The sequence below is a fragment of the Cuculus canorus genome, chromosome 11 (genome assembly GCF_017976375.1).
Source record: "Cuculus canorus isolate bCucCan1 chromosome 11, bCucCan1.pri, whole genome shotgun sequence".
Lineage (NCBI taxonomy): Eukaryota > Metazoa > Chordata > Aves > Cuculiformes > Cuculidae > Cuculus > Cuculus canorus.
The window spans coordinates 5771507-5789743 of record NC_071411.1 but is presented as its reverse complement, the minus strand read 5'-3'; positions in this window follow the sequence as shown (position 1 = coordinate 5789743).

Sequence of the window (18237 nt, the reverse complement as noted above, 5' to 3'; positions counted from 1 at the left end):
AAACAGAAAAAAAATGAATCCCATTGTTCTCCTACATGTTTGTTTTCACTACGACTACTAAGAGGAAAAGCCCTTTACAAAAACAGGATACAGCAGACTCCTCCTCGCTGCCGCACCGCGCACCCCCCGTGCACTCACACACTGTGCACGGCTGCAGTGGAAATCAAGAGTCCATAGAAAGTCATAAATGAATGAAAAAAAACCAGTGGGAGTTTTATTACCCACTTGAATGGGAGTAACATCAAGTCCCTATGAATAAACCCCACCAGCCTGGGCAGGTTCTGCTCCCTTTGGACACATTACAGTCTGCCTGTGGGCATTTTTCCCTGTGACTTTAGTTATGGACAGCAAGGAGCAGATGAGGATGTCCATACAGTAAGCCCTGCTGCCACGGGAAGGCAAAAAGCCACCGAGCCGCATGGCAAAAGCCATAGCATCCCACATTCCTTCCCGGGCATCCTAGAGAAGAAACACCCAAACACCCCAAAGGGGTCCCTGGTGTTTCTTCTCTAGGATACCCGGGAAGGAATGCGGCATGCCATGGCTTACAATCAAACGGGTCCCTCGTGTTTCTTCTCTGGGACATCTGATGTAACCCACATCAGGTGTTGCCTGGCCCCAGGAGGTGCCCCCAAATCCCCCATCGCCTCGTTGAGCCGCTGCAGGCTGCCTCTGCACTGCCCTCAGAGCGGGACTCTCCACTGGGTTTCTCCACCAAGCTCTAATGACTCTCAGAGCTCCTCTCTCAACATATTCTGCAGCCTCCTTTCCCCAACTCGAATTATTGCCATCCCTGCTTGGTTTTTGGCCAGTCAGTAAAGTGTCCCCGGCCATGCCAGCAGCCTCTGGGAAAGGCACCCGGGCCAAGGCAGGAGGACTCGGGCTGTGCTCCCCGCAAAGCACATCCCTACAGGTTGTTGTTAAGAAGATAATAAAAATTGCTGTTTTCTTTCTCCCTACGCGTTAGTATTTGGAAGGGTTCCTGCTTCCGAAGAACAACATTGACTTGTTCTCCATGGTATAGAAGAATAAATCAAGTGCAATTACTAGGAGATCTGCATTTCTGTAATCAAGAGCCTCATCTCTGGCCAGAGAGTACCTTGTGGGAATCAGATTGTAGCAACTGGGAAACCAGTAAAGAGCAATTTGAACTTTTCCGACTCTGAAACACAGTGATTACAATACCATTTGCCTGTCAGAAACTGCCGTCCACCTGGCAATGACTGTCAGACACCAGCCCGAGATCAGTTTAATAAAAAAAATACAAATCTGAGTTTACGGAAATACATTTTCTGAGTTGTTTTGTTTTGTTTTGTTTTTTCCTAAGGAAAAAGATGTAACACCATAAGGGTTGAGGGTATTCTTAGGAACAGGAGAACAATATACCATTTTAGTTTTTATTTTGTAGGGATGTTGTTCTCCTTGTTTTTCTTTAAACTAGGTGCAATGCTTGTTTCTTCACCAGAAGTTATTGTAATTTTTGATTTCTGAACAAGGGGGATTATTACTATAATGCAAAACGATTACACTTCACAATGTAAATGATACAATAATTGTTTAGACAAATCCTTAGGTGAGACTACACCACTGTATTATTGCAAAACAAACATCCAAATTACTGACCCACTGTCTTTGAACCAGTGAGCGTTTGCTATCGTTGAATAAACCAAAGAGCCAGGGAGACAACACAGACTCAGCACGAAGGCTCTGCCTGATATTACTTAGAATCAGACCACAATGTTTTCAGCTCAAGGGAAAAAAGCCAATTTCCATTTAAACCGAGAAGATCTTTCATTGTTTAGAAACCGTCACCCAACATCCCGTGTTTTTTGCTCTTATGGGTAAATAGCTCCCCAACAGCAGAGAAGAGGATTAAATAATATGCCCATCATCCCTTCCTCATCAGGGAAGGGGAATAAACCCACAACGTCTTCCCTTGCTGCATGCAGTTCAATTACAAAACCATGTTATTCCCGAAGTCACAGAATCCACCAGCCACGCGTCCCAAAAGGCAAGAAACTGCTTTGGTGGCTCTTCCATTCCCGGGGCATTGGTGGGACAAGCTCACTTTGAGCAATCCCTTTTCTGAGAGCGGATCAGGGACAACCCTCCCAGCACTCTCTCCATCCCCCGGACCATCACACCCAGCGCCGGCCCCGGGGGTCCCGTGGGAGCCGAGGGCAGGTTCCTCGCGGTGCCCATCCGTTGCACCCCTCACACCTACCGGCTGCTGCTCCCCGCCGAGCGATGGGCGATGGACGGACGAAACTGCCGGGCTGGGGCTGGGGAGTTGCTGTCCCAGCAGCGGGGAGGTCACCAGGCTGCTGGTTTGATCTTCATTTCGTCTTCATCTGAAAAGTTTAACTCTTTCATGCCCTGGAAGGCAAAAGATCAGCAGGGCTGGCTGTGCCGCTGGTTTTGTCCCGTAGCAGGGATGCTGAGCACACCCTTGCACCAGGCTGCCAAAGGTAAGGACACGTGCTTCAGCAAAACCAGGATGTGGGGCGTCAGCGAAGGGTGGTTTTGCTCTGAGACTTGGGGATGAGTTTGCTGCAGAGAAGCCCATGATGACATCTTCCGCTCAACAACTTACACCCATCAAGCCCTGTCTTGAAGCCTCCGTTATTCCCACACATTCCTGTGGCTGCCAAATCCCTGCTGGAGACCCCTGGGGCTTACACTTGGGAAGGAAAGGGGAAAACCTTTGACAGCGTTTTTTTTTGCTTTTCTCTGGGAAATTGCAGAGGGTGGGAATCGCTTCTGGCAGAGAAGAAACCCAGATCTGTGAGGGTAGACTGGGACATGACCCTAAAACGTCCCAGCCCCACACCGGCTGCCAGAAGCCCCCAACCAGACCTGGCCTGGCCATGCCCATTGCTGGGTACTCACCTCCCTCCTTACTTTGATCAGAGAGGGGTTCCTGGGGCTGGGGTCCAGTGGGCCCGTTGAAGATGAAAGGGCTTTTGCTGGTGCAAGAGCAGGAGGGAGATGATGCCCCGGCTTGGCCCTCACAGCTCCCTGTACACCACCACCAAACCCTGTACGTGGTACTACCATAACGCATAGGATAGGGCAGGGTCAGCCACCGGCAACTCAAAATATTGTTTTTTTTCCAGCAAATAGTTACATGATGATGTCAGCCCTGAACTCCATCTTCCTTTGCCCTTCTCTGCTGTACAGCTGTTGAGCGATGGAAATGTTTCCTGCATTTCAAGGCTCGGCCATCCTGCACCGCAGGCTCAGTCGTACCTTTACCCCCCCACACGTCACCCACGCAAACTTTTCAGAGTTGGCAGGTCCAAATTTTTAGGCTCCTGTCCCCAAAGAAACTAAACGAAGTCAGGCCTTGCTGAAGGCTTCTTCAAACCCCTGTTGTTAGGCATGAGGTCAGGGCTGCGTATGACACCCTGCTGCCACACGCGGGCTGCCCTGTCACCCGACGGCGGCCGGAGGAGAGGCACAGGCACAAACACTTCCCAGTCTCCCTGGTAGGAGGATGTGCCAGGTGGGCAGGCTGCAACTCGCCACTGGGAAGGCCACATGTGGCAGGAAGGCAGCAGGGACAAGGGGCATGGAGGTTTCCTCACTGACCTGATACACCCGGGGAGGGCTGTAGTGCCCTGTGAGCACAGTGCACGCTGGCCCAGGACACACCAGCACCCACTGTGCGAGCCCAGCTGCTCCCTGCTCCTGCTTACCCTCCACAGCCTTTCCAGCGTGTCAGCCCATGCATCCGCAGGAGTCCATATGGGTTCTCATCGCTGGTGACGAACTGCTCAGAGCAAACAGGAGGCTCCTGAAACGCACAGCTCCCATGCCAGCACATCTACCTCATATCCTGCTGCTGGGCTTCACCTGACATCTTACCAGGTCACAAGCTTTGCCTAGACCGATGAATCCAGTGCATTTTAGATCCATATAAATAACAAGAACCTCAGCCCTCCGGGGTGGATGCACCCCATCAAGCCTCTTCCTGCCCAGGTGACCCCTGAAGACCATCAGCATCTGCCATGGGCAGCCCCGAGCATCCAGGCACCTCAAGTTACCTCAAGGTGACTTTTGTCCACAGTAATAGGATCTTCAATGAAAGAAGAACCCAAGTGAAGGAGAGGGAGGAGGCAGGCATCCCTCTGCCTTTTTGGCCCAGAGCAGAAGGCTCCGTCTGCAGCCTTGTAATTCCAGGTGACTCACAGCAAACCCAGGGATTCCCTGCTGACGGCACGCGAGACGACAGCTAACACATAACACCCCTGTGGACACCCTTATCGAGGGCTGCAGGAGCTCCTCATTCATCCCTGAGATCAGCCCCATTGGGTGACTTGACTTAAAGGCCAACATTTAAGATAATTTTTCAAGCCTTGCTCTGGAGGGAGAGCAGCTTTGGGGCTTTTGGTGTCAAGTATGAAAAATGTAATTATGGATAATGATGCCTTTTGCTGCAGCGCAAGCAAGAAACCTTTGTGTTTCATGGCTGGTCCCTGTGTCCTAAAGTAAAAGAGGGTTTCTGCTTTCATTACAAAACATATTTGTATTTCAGCCTGGAAGGCTGCCTCATCTTGGAGCTCTCTAGCGGCCACCACTCTCTCCTGCATCTGGTGTTACTTAGCCAGCAATTTTTCTTCTGCATTGCCTGGGGGCCAAAAGTACTCCCCAAAAGGCAAAGAATAGGTTAAAATTGTTTGGAGAACAAAACTCTGTTAGAAACTTTTATTGGAGTCCGGGGAAATTTCTTTTAGAATACATACACATAATATTAGCAGCAATAATACACTTCTAAAAAGTTCACTGTAAAAGTAACGATGTTTCAGAGGGGAGCCTGCGTTTCAAACCCACCTGCAAGGAGATCACATCAGACACGTGGCTTGTGGTTCCACTTTCCTTGGTGTGAAAGAAAATACGCTGCTAAACGTACTTACTTTTAGCTAAATTCGGGTAGTTTGGTTGTTTAACGCTTCAGAAAGCTTCACTTTTACAGAAAGCTGAAATTGGGCTTTTTTTCACTGACAAATACAGGCTTCTCAGCTTGTCTCAGTCATAGAATCACAGAATCATTAGGGGCCTTAAAGATCATCCAGTTCCAACCCCGCTGCCATGGGACACCTCCCACTGGATCAGGCTGTCCGAGGCCCCATCCAACCTGGCCTGGAACACCCCCAGGGATGGGGCAGCCACAGCTTCCCTGGACAACTTGGGCCAGGGTCTCACCACTCTCATAGCGAAGAAATTCTTCCTTATATCGAGCCTAAATCTGCCCCTCTCCAGTTTATAGCCATTGCCCCTCGTCCTACGATCTCCTCTCATCATGAATTGTGAAGGCAGGACCTGTCCCGGCAGATGTTTCACAGTGTTACAAACATTCCGGCTCACCTGGTTGACATCAGCCTTCCATCTTCCCCTACAATCAGGTGAGGGCTGGAGGTGTCGGCTGCCAGGCGGGGTGCTGGGATGGGACCCTGCCCTGCGCTGGGCACTGGCACGAGGCAGCTCCAGCATCCCGGCCACAGTGCCTTTAGCCTTTGTTGACGCTAATTAAGCAGTTGCATTAAATGCTGGTAATTTCTCAGCTGAAACTAGAGAGACTGGGTTACCTCCACATGCACCTCTTCTGAGCAGAAGGAAGGTCTCGTGTTTTTCACCTCCCTGCGAGGAGGAGCCCAGTGGGCTGCAGGCATTCGGAGGGGGGCAGGTCAAGGAAGTGCATCCCAGCTGATTTGGACTCTGCCCTGGGCACATTAGGTCCGAGCTCATTCTATATCACTTTCCTTATGGTTACCTGCCCTTAATGGCATTGCCTGGGGGAAATGGGAGCTTTGGAAGACTGTTCCCACTTGCAGAAAGATGCTGTCAGCTGGGGCACACAGACCCGAAGCGCGGTGGGGATGTGCTGGCATAGACACCCTAAAGCTAGTCTGAGATTTCCACATCACCTTTAAAAAAAGGGTAACAAATATAAATCATAAATATTTTATTATTAATGCTCTTAATAATTGCTAATATTCTTATAAATTATAAGAATATAAATTATAGAACATGAAATCTGAGCAAACGGCACTGATGGATTTTTTTTCTAATTTCTTACGCCACCTCCTATGTTTATAAATGAAAGAGAAGCATCCAGAGGTTCCCAGCTTGAGATCTTGTTTCCTCCTTAATCAGAAACAATCTGAACTCAGTCTCTGTTTTTAGAAATAACTGAACATCTAAAGCATTCATCTTTCTGTTAAAAATACACCTTTTCATTAATAAAAGAGAAGTTGTTTTTTCATTCTTATTACAGCTCCAGGTTTTAGGTTTTGTTGGTTTTTTTTAATATGGGAACAAGCATTTTTCTAAACCTAAAGAAACCCTTCTCGGAAGGGGTGGAGATACGAAGTATTCTATGATACAGTTTTCTTTGATTTCCAAATGATTTGATGCAACTGCTGGAAAGCTTTGGAAAATAATCCCAGTGAGAGAGGAGTAACAGAGCACCAGGTTCTTCCTAAGCCTCTGAGACCCTTTCAAGTTGGTCTGAAAACCTCGTTGTTAATCAAAATAATTGCGTGAGAACCAATCAGGAAATCCTGAAACATTCAAAACGAAAACTTGTCATTACAAATTCGCCGTTATGGCTAAAAAACAGATTATGTCTATCCAGAGCTGTGGGAAAATTTGCTTTGAGGCAGTAGGGGCAGAAATAAATATTTGCCCACTTTGTTTAGTTTACCCTAAAACCACACATACATGTGCAGCGCTTCAATTAAACACTATTTTCTTTTCCCCCATGTGCACACCATTTGAAGTCCCCACACGAGGGGCTTTTAAATCTCTCCCAGGAGTCGGGGTGGTGGCTCAACGCCAGTGAGTTCCTCAGACGGTTACGCCACAGCGGGGCAGGTTGGACTGCTTTGAATTTTAAGCCTCATTTCTTCAGCCTCCCCTCCGAGTCCATTAAATGTTGCTGCCCCCTCGCTATAATTTAATGCAATGTAAAACAAAGTGCCACTGAAAACATACCTGGGCACACGGTGTTATTTTTGCCAGTAAATGCCAGGCACGTTTATGGGGACTCGATGATCCAAGAGGTCTTTTCCAGCATGGTGATTCTATGATTCTGTGATGTGTGGGTGAAGCCGGCGTTTGCCGGGGAGCAAGGGCAAGGAGGAAGAGGTTCAAGCGCTGACAGGGTCTGTTTCATCAAGACAACGTGCAGATTCCCCAAATTACAGTATTTAAACCATTTCAAACATTGTATGTATTCTCAAGGCAGAGCGGTGCTGGGGATGACTGAGTTGGTGGAAGAGTTTGACCCCATGGAGGGACCAGGAGTGGAGACCTCCTTTGCAGCCGGTGCTGCAGAACATCCTGGTGATACCCAGCACTACGTGGCCATAGTCACCCCCACTACCATGAGAGCTGTCAGCTTCTCCCCCATGGATCTCCCTCCTTGTTAATGGGATCCCCAGGTCCTTCTCCCAAGGAGGTCCTTCTCTTCCCAGAGGTTGAACTTGGAAGGCAAACAACTACCCAAGCTGGAGCCGAGCTTGCATGGGGACAGCAGGCTAAAACAATCAGGTCAAAACACAGCTATTAATAGCCCGGCAGTGGCTCCAGTATGTACCCCAAGAACAAAGTCTTCCACGCCAGCCGCTGCTTTTGCAGGGACACATCCAGAGTTACAGATGCAGAAGTTCTCCAGTCTGGGCTCTCTTTTGTAACAGCTGCTCCCAAAGTTAATGGTGCTCTTTGTTTGGAAACTAAGGACCAAACTTATAAACATGTCAATTAAAAATGCGGTTGTTTAAATAAAAATCAGAAAAATAAAAGGAAAAAAAAAATTCCAGCCCTGTGGTCGAAGCCCTCCTGATCCGCTCCCCTGGGGCAGCAGCATTCAAACAGGTGAAGAGGAGAGAAAAACAAGGGCTGGAAAAAGAATGAATGGCCACCACATTTAGAAACACCTGCTGGAAGTGACGACAGCAGATAATAATTCAGTACATTTTGAAAATACATGGATGATGCCCATATCCCACCACTGCTCCTGAGGGAGCTGGGGACCTCCGGGCACTGCGCCCTGGGACCCCACCAGAGCATCTGCTGATCCCTCTGGCATCACATGAAAGCGCAACGACCCTCTGTGAGGTACAAAGATCCTTTCAAATTCTCTACTTGCCTGAAACAGCTCACAGTTAAATAGAAGTAAGGCTTATTTTGTCCGGATTTAGCAAGTCTTGGCTCTTTGTTATCTCAGGAAATCAGGGTCCTGGTGCTTCTCCCACTCGAGTCATCGGGAACATTGCCACAGGCTCCAGACAGCAACCAGACCTTATCCTACACACTTATTGGTCGAGCTGACACCTTTTCATTGCCTCGTGCCTATCGCAACAATCAATTTGCCAGAGCTGAATACCGCTGCAAGTAAAGCGGCACAGACAGCAGCTTTCTGCTGCTGCACAGACAGGTGAGAATTCTCAGTCACAACTGCTGCAGCTCCTTCTGAACTCAAACTTCACACCCGCTGCTAAACACCGTCCACCAGCGGTTGGAGTTCCTCTCCCTTGGCCATGGAGGAGCACCACTGGGTGATAGGAGTCTTAGGAAGGAGAAATTCTGGCATTTTGCTCCAGCTCTCTCAGCTGGCTCTTGTAGTGCAGCAAAGGGCTGGATCACCCCAAAGCACCACAGCTGGGACCAAGCAGGTCCGTGACAGCACACGGCTTTGCACATAAGCACCACTATTCTTATGTGAGGAAGACTAGCTTGACACAACATCCTGCTTCTGAGAAAGAGGTGGGAGGCTGCTTCACTGCATGGTTGAATTTAGTTTTCAACCCGTTCAACGTAGCAGCTAACTTTTGTAAAACCATGGAAGCAGAGACCTCTTACGTGCACCCCTCGCAGGACCATCACGTCTGGTGTCAGACACCAGGAACACTTCCAGCTTCCCCTGTGCTGCGCTGTGCCACCTCACTGGCGTTGCAAGCTGTTGATGGGGCCGGTGCCTCAAAGCCAACGGAGAGCTCTGACCGGCTATTTCTGCCTCCACGTATGCAGACGCAGGTCCTCCCCAGCAGAACCGACAGTGCAGGCACACCGCTACCGGCGACACCGCAGGGTGAAGGCATCTTCCTCCCGCCTCTTGGAAGGAAGAGAAACCCAAAGGGAGTCGAGGGCACCTTAAGAGAGGAACAGAAAGCAACAGGGAGCTGTGCCGAGAGGGAAAGAGGCCTAGGAGAGCATGATTATAGATGAATACCATGTGCAAGAGTAATTTATCTAGATTAGTTTTTATTTTATAGCATTAACAGCCTGCAGTCACAGCATGCGGTGATCTGGTCCTGCGAGTTCCCAGCCTTCCCAGGGCTGGGCTGGATCGGCTGGCGCTGGAAGAGCTCCAAGCACGGCGTCAGCGCGCAGGAAGCGGTGCTGGTGACTCACCGGCTGCATGCTTGCTTGGAGACTAATGAACTAATACCCGGCACTCTGGCCCTTTCCACGGCCCCCTTCCATTAATCTTCTGGTTAGAAAGTGCAGCGGTTGCTCACGGGTGAAATTCCCACCGAGCAGAAGGATTTGTGCCGGCAGCCCCCTGTGCTGACCTCCTCAGCAGCCCTCACGGAGCCAAACGTCGGACTCCTCCAAACCGGGCGCCATGCTCGGGAGCCGCTGGGATTTATGGCTCTCCTCCCCGGGAGGTTGGCTCTCCTGCAGTGCATGCCGGGCGATGCGGGTTCGAGCTGCAGCTCGCCTCTCAGGGATGAAACACAGAAAGCAGGGTCTCGCCCAGGTGACAGGCAGCTCACAATGACATCTTTGCTCCCATAAACAATTAATTTGGCACTTTTAGTCAGACTCTGCCTTCTGCAATAGCAAGTTGCTTATCTGAAGTGCTCATAGCCATCCTCATGACTCTCTCAGCCTCCCCCCCATACAAACCCTGGAGATCTGGATGTTTGCTTTCCCTAAATTAGAAGTCGCCGTGTGCTGTCCCACCACCACCATGTATTGCCCTTAAGGGACTCACATATCTGCTGTGCCTGGAGCAATAATAGAGCTTTTCCAGCCTCAAACAACAACAAAAAAACCAGCAGGGTTAAAAACTGTTTCTTAAAACTCCTGAGAGGCAAGAGCTGGACTAGCAGGAAAACCTGAGATCTTGGAGACAGGCTCCACTGGTGAACAACACGTGACAGAATGGGATCTGTGCTTCCCTTTTCATCCAGAAGAGATTGCATTAAACATTGTACCTTCATGTGGAAACTCCTAAATCATTCCGAGGATGGCAGAGACCCGCAATCGCCATCTGTGCCCCACAGGCCTTGCAGCTTTAGGGAATGGGACAAGCAGTGCAAGCAGGGGCTGGGGGTCCAGGTACCACACAGCTACTTTACTCCATCCTTTGACTTTATTTTATATTCGTATTTCTTCAATATAATAGAATACAACTTATTTTACATAATGTATACAAACTATATCACAATGCTTTACAGAGCAAAGCATGAATTACATGGTAAAAACTGGGAGAAAAACAATGAGGTCCTTTGCACCTGCCAAGCCCCTCGTTTTCTCCTTAGTCAGTGACCTCCCAGGACACCCTCAATCTTTTAGAAGAATCCCACCTGACTAATTACTGGTCCCAAGGTGAACTTGACCTGCCACCAACACGCTCCCCGCTCTCCAGAGCACGGGCAACGCTGGAGCCCCACAGCCCCCGCCCAGCCCTGCAGCCAGCCTGAGAACTTGTCGCATTTAACCTCCCTTTGCTCTTATCTCCGTTTTGGCCACAAACCGTAAAAAGCAGCTCTTTTTCTTTTAAGCAACACAATTATTCCCAAAGTAATGACTTCAAACTCAGGGAAAAACACTCCACCTCATTCTTTTCTCCAAGGATGAGCTATTTTTTGCATAGCTCATGGGTGGCCCCAGATAAACCACAGGGTTTGGCTACGCCGTTTGCTGCGTTTATGAAAGCAGTAAATCCATCACAGCTCCACAGTAACAGTGACACAGCCGGGGCAGGATGCAGATTTGTCTCCTCTGTAGTCTCTCACTCTTAGCTGCCTTACGAACGTAGCTCGGAAAAGCGCTCACAGCCACCGTTCAAGATATTATGGGATATTATAAGCCATGTTAGATTGATGACTGCCAGGTCTCCAAGATCCAGCAACGAGAGTACAGACAAGGGGAGAAGGGAAGACTTTGGGGGCTGAGAGAGAACGAGGTAAGGGATGGTAGGAGCTGCCATGAGCTGGAGGTCACACAGGCAACAGAGAGACAGCAGGGACAGAAGGGGACTGACCTTACTGCCAGAAGAGATGGATCCCCAAAGCGATCCCTGGAGAAATCCAGAACAAAACACACACAACCCCCTGTGCAAACACATGTACACACTTGCAAGAGAAGGAAAGTACTGGCTATGGCTTCCACCAAAACCTGCATGGCTGCAGAACATCCCATTGTGAACAGGGTGCAAGTTTAACAAATACTTTAAATGAGTAATAAGAACAATAAACCACCCTTTTTCCATTCTCTAACCTAATGGAATAAATGTATAAATTCACAGCATCTGTACAACGTCATGTCCAGAAACTTCCCCAAATATGGAAAGATCGGGATCCCTTCCTGAAAGAGCAAAATCAAACACACCCATGGCAGAACTGATGACAATGGGCAGAAAAAGAGCAAAGGGAGGTGTGTGGGAATAAGTTTCTCCACTACCCTTGATTTAGAAACACAGGTCAAATATACATTCGATGTGTAGGAAAAAAACGGTTAGCGGACAAGAAACCAGAGAGTTTTCCTAACTTCTACTTCCCCTCCTAATCCCTTTTATTCCAGTTCCACATCAATGAATCAGACTGACCTAAACCTTCGCAGCAGGAGAATTAGCCAAATGCTTGAATTAAATATTGCTTATAAAAATCTATTTCCTTTTCTCCACAGCAAACTTTCCAACTGGGAAAAGAGTATGGGGCCCATATGCTTTCTGAGTTTGTAGAAGCAGAAGTTTCTCACTCTTGTACCCCATCCCTCGTGATCTGGAAAAGATACATCTTTATACATCGAATTCTTTTCCAGGAGAAACTCAGCAGGATATTTGCTTAACCAGGAGGAATTCTCTACATCTAAACGATCCTTGAATGATCTCTTCATTTTTGACCACACTTCCTGTACTCCTTGAAACCACTTCAAGTAGGATGGGTCACTGCTGACCCTGGTGGCTGCCATTCAGGCGTTCCAGGAATTTCTCCTGACCAGGACTCAGAGCACCAGCTGCGGCTCTCCCAGCCCAGCAGTCAAAGGATGAAACTACGTCAGCTTAACTGCAAGGTCAAGTGCTACTGCGAGGTCACTCCATCCAAAAAAGAAATTCTCAGACCATGGCCACATAACTGCACTTACCAAAAAAGCCCAAACCAAACCAATCCACCCCAACCTCTACGTACCTCTCAATTTTATAATACATTTACATCATACAGTTGTAATCTGTGGAGCAGACCAGGCATGGCTCATTGAGTACGCACAAATTAAGCCCACACGATTGCCTCGTGAACAAAATAAATGCACTGCCAGGTTATGGGTGGCCACACTGGCAGAGGCAGGTGATCTATGGCTTACAGCTTTACCAAGAGTGGATTAAGACTTAGGAGACAGGAGCGGGTCCTGCCTGACTCATTTTGCTTTTAATCAGTGGAGGTACACGAGCGTTTATTGCTGAAAGATCAGCCGTGATGCACAAGTGATAAAGATGGTAACCATAATCTCAAACACTAAACTGGCAAAGTGTTTATTAAATACGTACCGGCTAATACGTACGAAGCTTCTCTTCCAGAGAAGGTTATCGCTAGGATTAAAAAACATTTAAAGCCTTAAATAGGACCTCGATAACTGTGGTTTGGTGCCATTTGCTTAGTCCATCAGGCATCACAACCATTTCTCAGACCATGGAAAGGAGGCTTTATCTTCCCTACACACAAGCAGAAGACCGTCACAGTTAACTGACGATGGAAGTTCGGCCTGTGGAAAATATCATCATTTAAGTTTCTATATTGGTGGCATAACTGGAATATCTAAGTAATGGTGTGAGTGTTTTCTTGGACTAGCTTTAAGATTACCGCATAAAAGGAAATGCTTTGAAGTTGTGGCAAAAATGAGAGTTGGAACTGGTGGCTTTATATCCTGATGGGCCTTTCAGGGGCCACAGGCATATATTTAGAGCAGCAATCAGAAGCTTTTCTGCTGTTGTCAAGAAATGTCTCTACATTTCTTGAGAATTCTTCGTCAACAAGAGAGAAAAAGGAGGCAGCTCGCCCTATTTTAATTCTGACTTGTAGAAGGTGGCTTTACACCACAAATGCACCAGGACAGGCTCAAGGAGCCCATGTCATCCAGGGCCTGCTCCTACCAAGAGACACATGCCAACAAACTTGGAAGCACTGCAGACTTGGAAGTGTGATCTGTGCACAAAGACATCCTCCTCCCTTCTCCACCACGTCGGCTCCAGCCATGGGGAAGACGTCCTGCAAACCTCACTCAGGGAGTTCCTCTGAATCTCTGCCTGCGGCCTTATATTCTTGCAGGAGCACAGGGCCATGATTCACAGCAAGATCACGACACGGCTCCCTCCCTAACCTACCCCAATGTGGATGGCACTCTATGAGACAGCTTTCATTGCACACAGGATCAATTGCTACCTAACGTATCCCACTGCCTCAATAAAGCAGTTAAAACACATACAGCAAACTTCATATACGAGTTATTTTGGTGTGTAAACAGCTACTCGTGGACAAGAAAGAAAAAGAGGGTGCGAGAAATAGTCTAGTGTGGCACCAGTTAGCAGCTTAGACTATTCTTTTTGCTCTACCTCTCTTGCTTCAATTGGATCAGTACTTTTAAACACAATCTTTATCACATCTTCTGAATGGAAACATTACTCCATTCAGTTGAAGCAAAACAGATTGCACCATAAAGAACAATTTGGTAGGATATAACACTCATGGCACACTAAGTGACATCGATTCCTGTTCTAGAAGTGCAAATGGAGACGTGTCGAGCTTTGAAGGACACGAAAGATCCTACTAAATACCCACTAAACTAACCGTTCTTCTGAGAGTGCTATACATAGATATAAGGACCACTGAAAGAGTCTGGAAAACAAAGACCCTATCCTCAGGCAGTGATGCCTCAAACATGTGCTGAAGCCCATAAAAATAAGTTAAAGGCTGTGTTGACAGACAGGATGAAGGGAAAATCTGTTTCTGGGATTAGTACTTACAAAAGGTCTTCCAGATTCTGGAGCAATCGCAGGATGAGATTTCCAGATGGCTAACCAGGATCTTAGTAAGACCAGGGAAGAAACGTGCATCCTAAAGTGACCAGGCACAGCAAAGCTGCGAGATAAGTGGTATCTCAAGGGTATCCCCGAGAATCGTCGCATGAAGGTAGCACCCAAAACATTCTCCAGATGAGAGCAGCCTCTCCAAAACTGGCCAAATTCCTCCCACCTTCCTGGAAGCAGGAGGAATGAAAACTGCTTGTTGCCCTGTGGATCAGCTGGGTAGTCCTGGGCAGACTCATGCCAACAGAACACCAAGCACTTGGGTTAGGATTTGTTTGGGGCATTACTGTTAGAGACACGATCCTGGACCCAGCGAGCAGCTGGTGTGTTTGTGAGATGCCCCAAAATATCTCACTTCTGCTCCTAAGCCACTCGGACTCATCTGCTGTTATAAAAGCTGCTCTTTGGGGATGAGGGTGAAGACAATAAGCTCAAAATAAGGCATGAGGTGCCATCAGGGAGTCTCACCCCTCCCACGCGGAGCTGAAAAGACAGGACATCTTCAGATATGGTCTTCCTCAGATTTTAGTCTGAGATTCAGGCACTAGAGCAAGTGACACAGGGCAGGAGCCATAAAAAGCAAGTTGGGGGCCTCTTCCAAAGCATCTCAGCAGCACTGGAGCCCTTCACCGGGCCAGGCACCAGGCTGACAGGTTGGTCCATGAGAGCTTCCCTCGCTCACAGCTTGGCACTGCCGCAAGCAGCAACGGGAAAAGGCAACAACCAGATGAGAGAAATCAGGAATCTGACCCAAAAGTTTGCTGAGCCAGCCTTGGCTTAAAGCCACAGAGAAGCAGCAACAGCCACTACACAAGAAAGGTTTGGGAAATACTGTTCTGCCCCTGATATAGTGCAACATTCATCTTCATTACTGAAGAACCAATTCAAAGAGGACAGCAGGGACACAGGCTTAAGACGCATCTGGAGGATTCTAGGACCATGGCAGCCCCCTATTTGTGTTCCAGCACCATTCTGCTGCACAGCTTACAAAGCAGGCGAAGCTCCGGGTCCTCATTACCAGCATCAAGCAAAGCCCTTTATCAAGGAGGAAAGGGCCCCAAGGCTGGGGCAGAGGGGGTGGCAGAAGAGCTTTCTCCCAAGCTTCAGGAGAGGAGAAAGGTAAAGGTGGGGGCTTGGCTCTGTTCTCCCCAGAAGCAGCGTTACACCAACTGTTCATACAGCAAGAGGTCAGGTTTGAAAACAAACACTAGGTGCTTGATAAAACACTTTTCCACTTCTAAAAACAACAACAACAACAACAAAAAACGCAACTCAACAAACAAAGCTTTCCATCTTCTGTCCTTGCATGACCAGTACAGATGAAGTCGCTTACTGGCAGGGAGAGGAAAGGCACACCGAGACCACGTCCTCGCACAGAGGCAGGTGCTTGGAAATGGGGAGCATCCGTCTCCTTTCCTCACTGCAGGACGCACTCCTCTCAGGAAATATGGCACAGAAAATCCAGTAAGGAGAAAAAAGGGTTCTCTCTCTCTCTAGCAGGCAGCGGATGGATCAGCTCATTGCTGCCAATGTGCAGCTCGCACAGAGGTGGAGCCTGCCAGTCTGTGACTTTCCCCTCCAGGCTGAGTTATCTCCCATTCAGGTACAAACCAGATGCAAGAACCCAGCCAGGCCAGCACTCTTGGCTGCTCACAGGACGCCTTTAAAAGCCGAATGACAAGCTGTAGAGCAGATGTTCACCCTTGGCAGCAACTACAGCCATATTGTGGCGTATCGTTTTGCTTTTCCAGCTCTGGCCAAAAAGGATGCACATTTCCTCCACGCTGTGTTATGTAGAAGAGCCTGAACCTGAACGTGGTGATATTTTCTAATAGCCATCAGCGAACTTCTCTGGTAGGAAACCAAGCGTTTTGCCGGCAGCTCATCAGTGCCCTGAACACCACCACGCTGAATGACTAACACAAGGAATCCCAGAAATGAGACAGCGGTTACCGTTAATTTATGGTTCAGTCATCATTTATAAAAGGCTTCTGGAGGAGTGCAAAAGCAGATTTCTGGAGGAAGCTGGAAGAGGACAAAAGAGGCGCCTGTGCTTCGCCTAGCACTCCCCAGCAGGCTGCAAGCACCAATTTTCACACAGTTTAAAAGAAAAAAAAAAAGTGAATAATTTTTGCTAATAAATTACAGTTCGAAATGGAGCAAAGTCAGATTCACAGAGCTGATTTGGCTCAGGATACAGCATCTTTCTTAAATACACACACTTGAAGATGAATCACATATGTCTCATAAAGACATGGATCCTAAAATTTGCTCTCCCGTAACTGTTTAAGGGTTCCCATTCTGCAATAAAAGATGATGTCATTATTCATATTAATAAAGGTAATGGTGCTCAGATCAAATCTAGGAAACCAGCCTCTTCCCTCTTAAAGTTTAGCAACCACATTAGCTTCCTTACCAGGTTGGAGAGTGAAAAGAACTGGCAAGGGTACAAACAGAAACACAAAGATGAAAAAGATGCCAGAGGGGCCCAAAACACATACTTGACACACTTCTTTTGTTCTTAAAAAACTGGCTGCGTTAAAAGTGGTACAGTTCTCACTGCTCTCACTCTGTCCATATCAGGGAGATTAAACTTCCACACAGGAGAGCTGCAACTGAAAAATATTGCCATTATACTACGCACAAACAGCTTTTTCTTCAACATCGAGCATGCACGTGGCCTCCCCTCTCCCCCCCAGCTTACATTTTATGAGATTTTTGGACAGTCAGAGAAAACTCTCCTTCCATATGTTCAGGATGTTAAGATTTCAACCTCCTCGCGGCAGGAAAATAAGTCATCTTCTTTGTAATGCCACAGCACTGAGCACACACACAGCACTTAAACAGTAACGCATGAACTGATCTCTGCCATTGCTGAAAACTGCAGGGATCCCGAAGCAGGTCTTGTTCCTGTCATGTCTGCAGATGCTCTGTTAAGGACTCCAGGGACATAGAGCAATTACTAGGGTTTGTTTCTGCTTTCCAGGAGCAGTTCTGTTTAGGAGAGAATAGAAAGGGATTATTTTTACCTTATAGTTTGGACTTACAGGGTGTGAACTGAATTTTTCTTCCCACAGAGATACATCCTTGTAATGACAAAGTATTACAGAGCCTCGTAACGGGAGGTTCCTTCTGAGCAGTGTACGCAACCCCAAGGGCTGAGGGTGAAAAGAAGGGCGCAGCAGCCGGGGCTGCCCCGTCGCGAGGACGGCCGCACGCAGGCCACACACGAAGGGCTGCCAAAAGGCTTATTTTCTTTTGTTTTGGGGGACTTTGTTGGTTTGTGGTTTTTTTTTTTTTGCTTTGAGTCTGCTATACTTGACATCTGCTTCTGGTAAAATTAAACTCGTTTTATTTCACATTAAACATAGATTAAAACAGTACTGTGAACTGAATCTGTGGGATTGTAGGAAGTATCTGTGAAGTATTTTCCACTCGCATGTGTATCGAGAACAAAACATTTAAGAGAAGATAATTTTTTCCATATATATTACATACATTATTATATACAAGCAAGAATTAGACAAAACAAAACTAGAACAAAGATTCTTTCAAGTTTCAAAAGGATCTTTGTCTCTCTTAGCCATAGGGATGGCTTAAGCAAAGCTCCACAGATGAGGCAATGAATGAGGCAACAGATGCGTCAAAGGCATCTCACTCATCGTACACAATTTAGCCAAAGCAATACTAAGACCACGCAGAGGACGTGCTGACACCAACATCATTCTTCTGATGGTAGAAGAAGTCCACAGATCTTACCTTCTCCTGAGGCAGTCAGGCACGGGTCCACCCTCCAGTGCCCTACAGCAAGTTCTGGCACTAGGACCAGTGATGCTGCTGTTACCAAGGGCTGTGCTCACCCGCGATGGCTCTGCGCCACCCACACTCTGCAAGAGGGTCCCCACCAAACCTCACCCCAC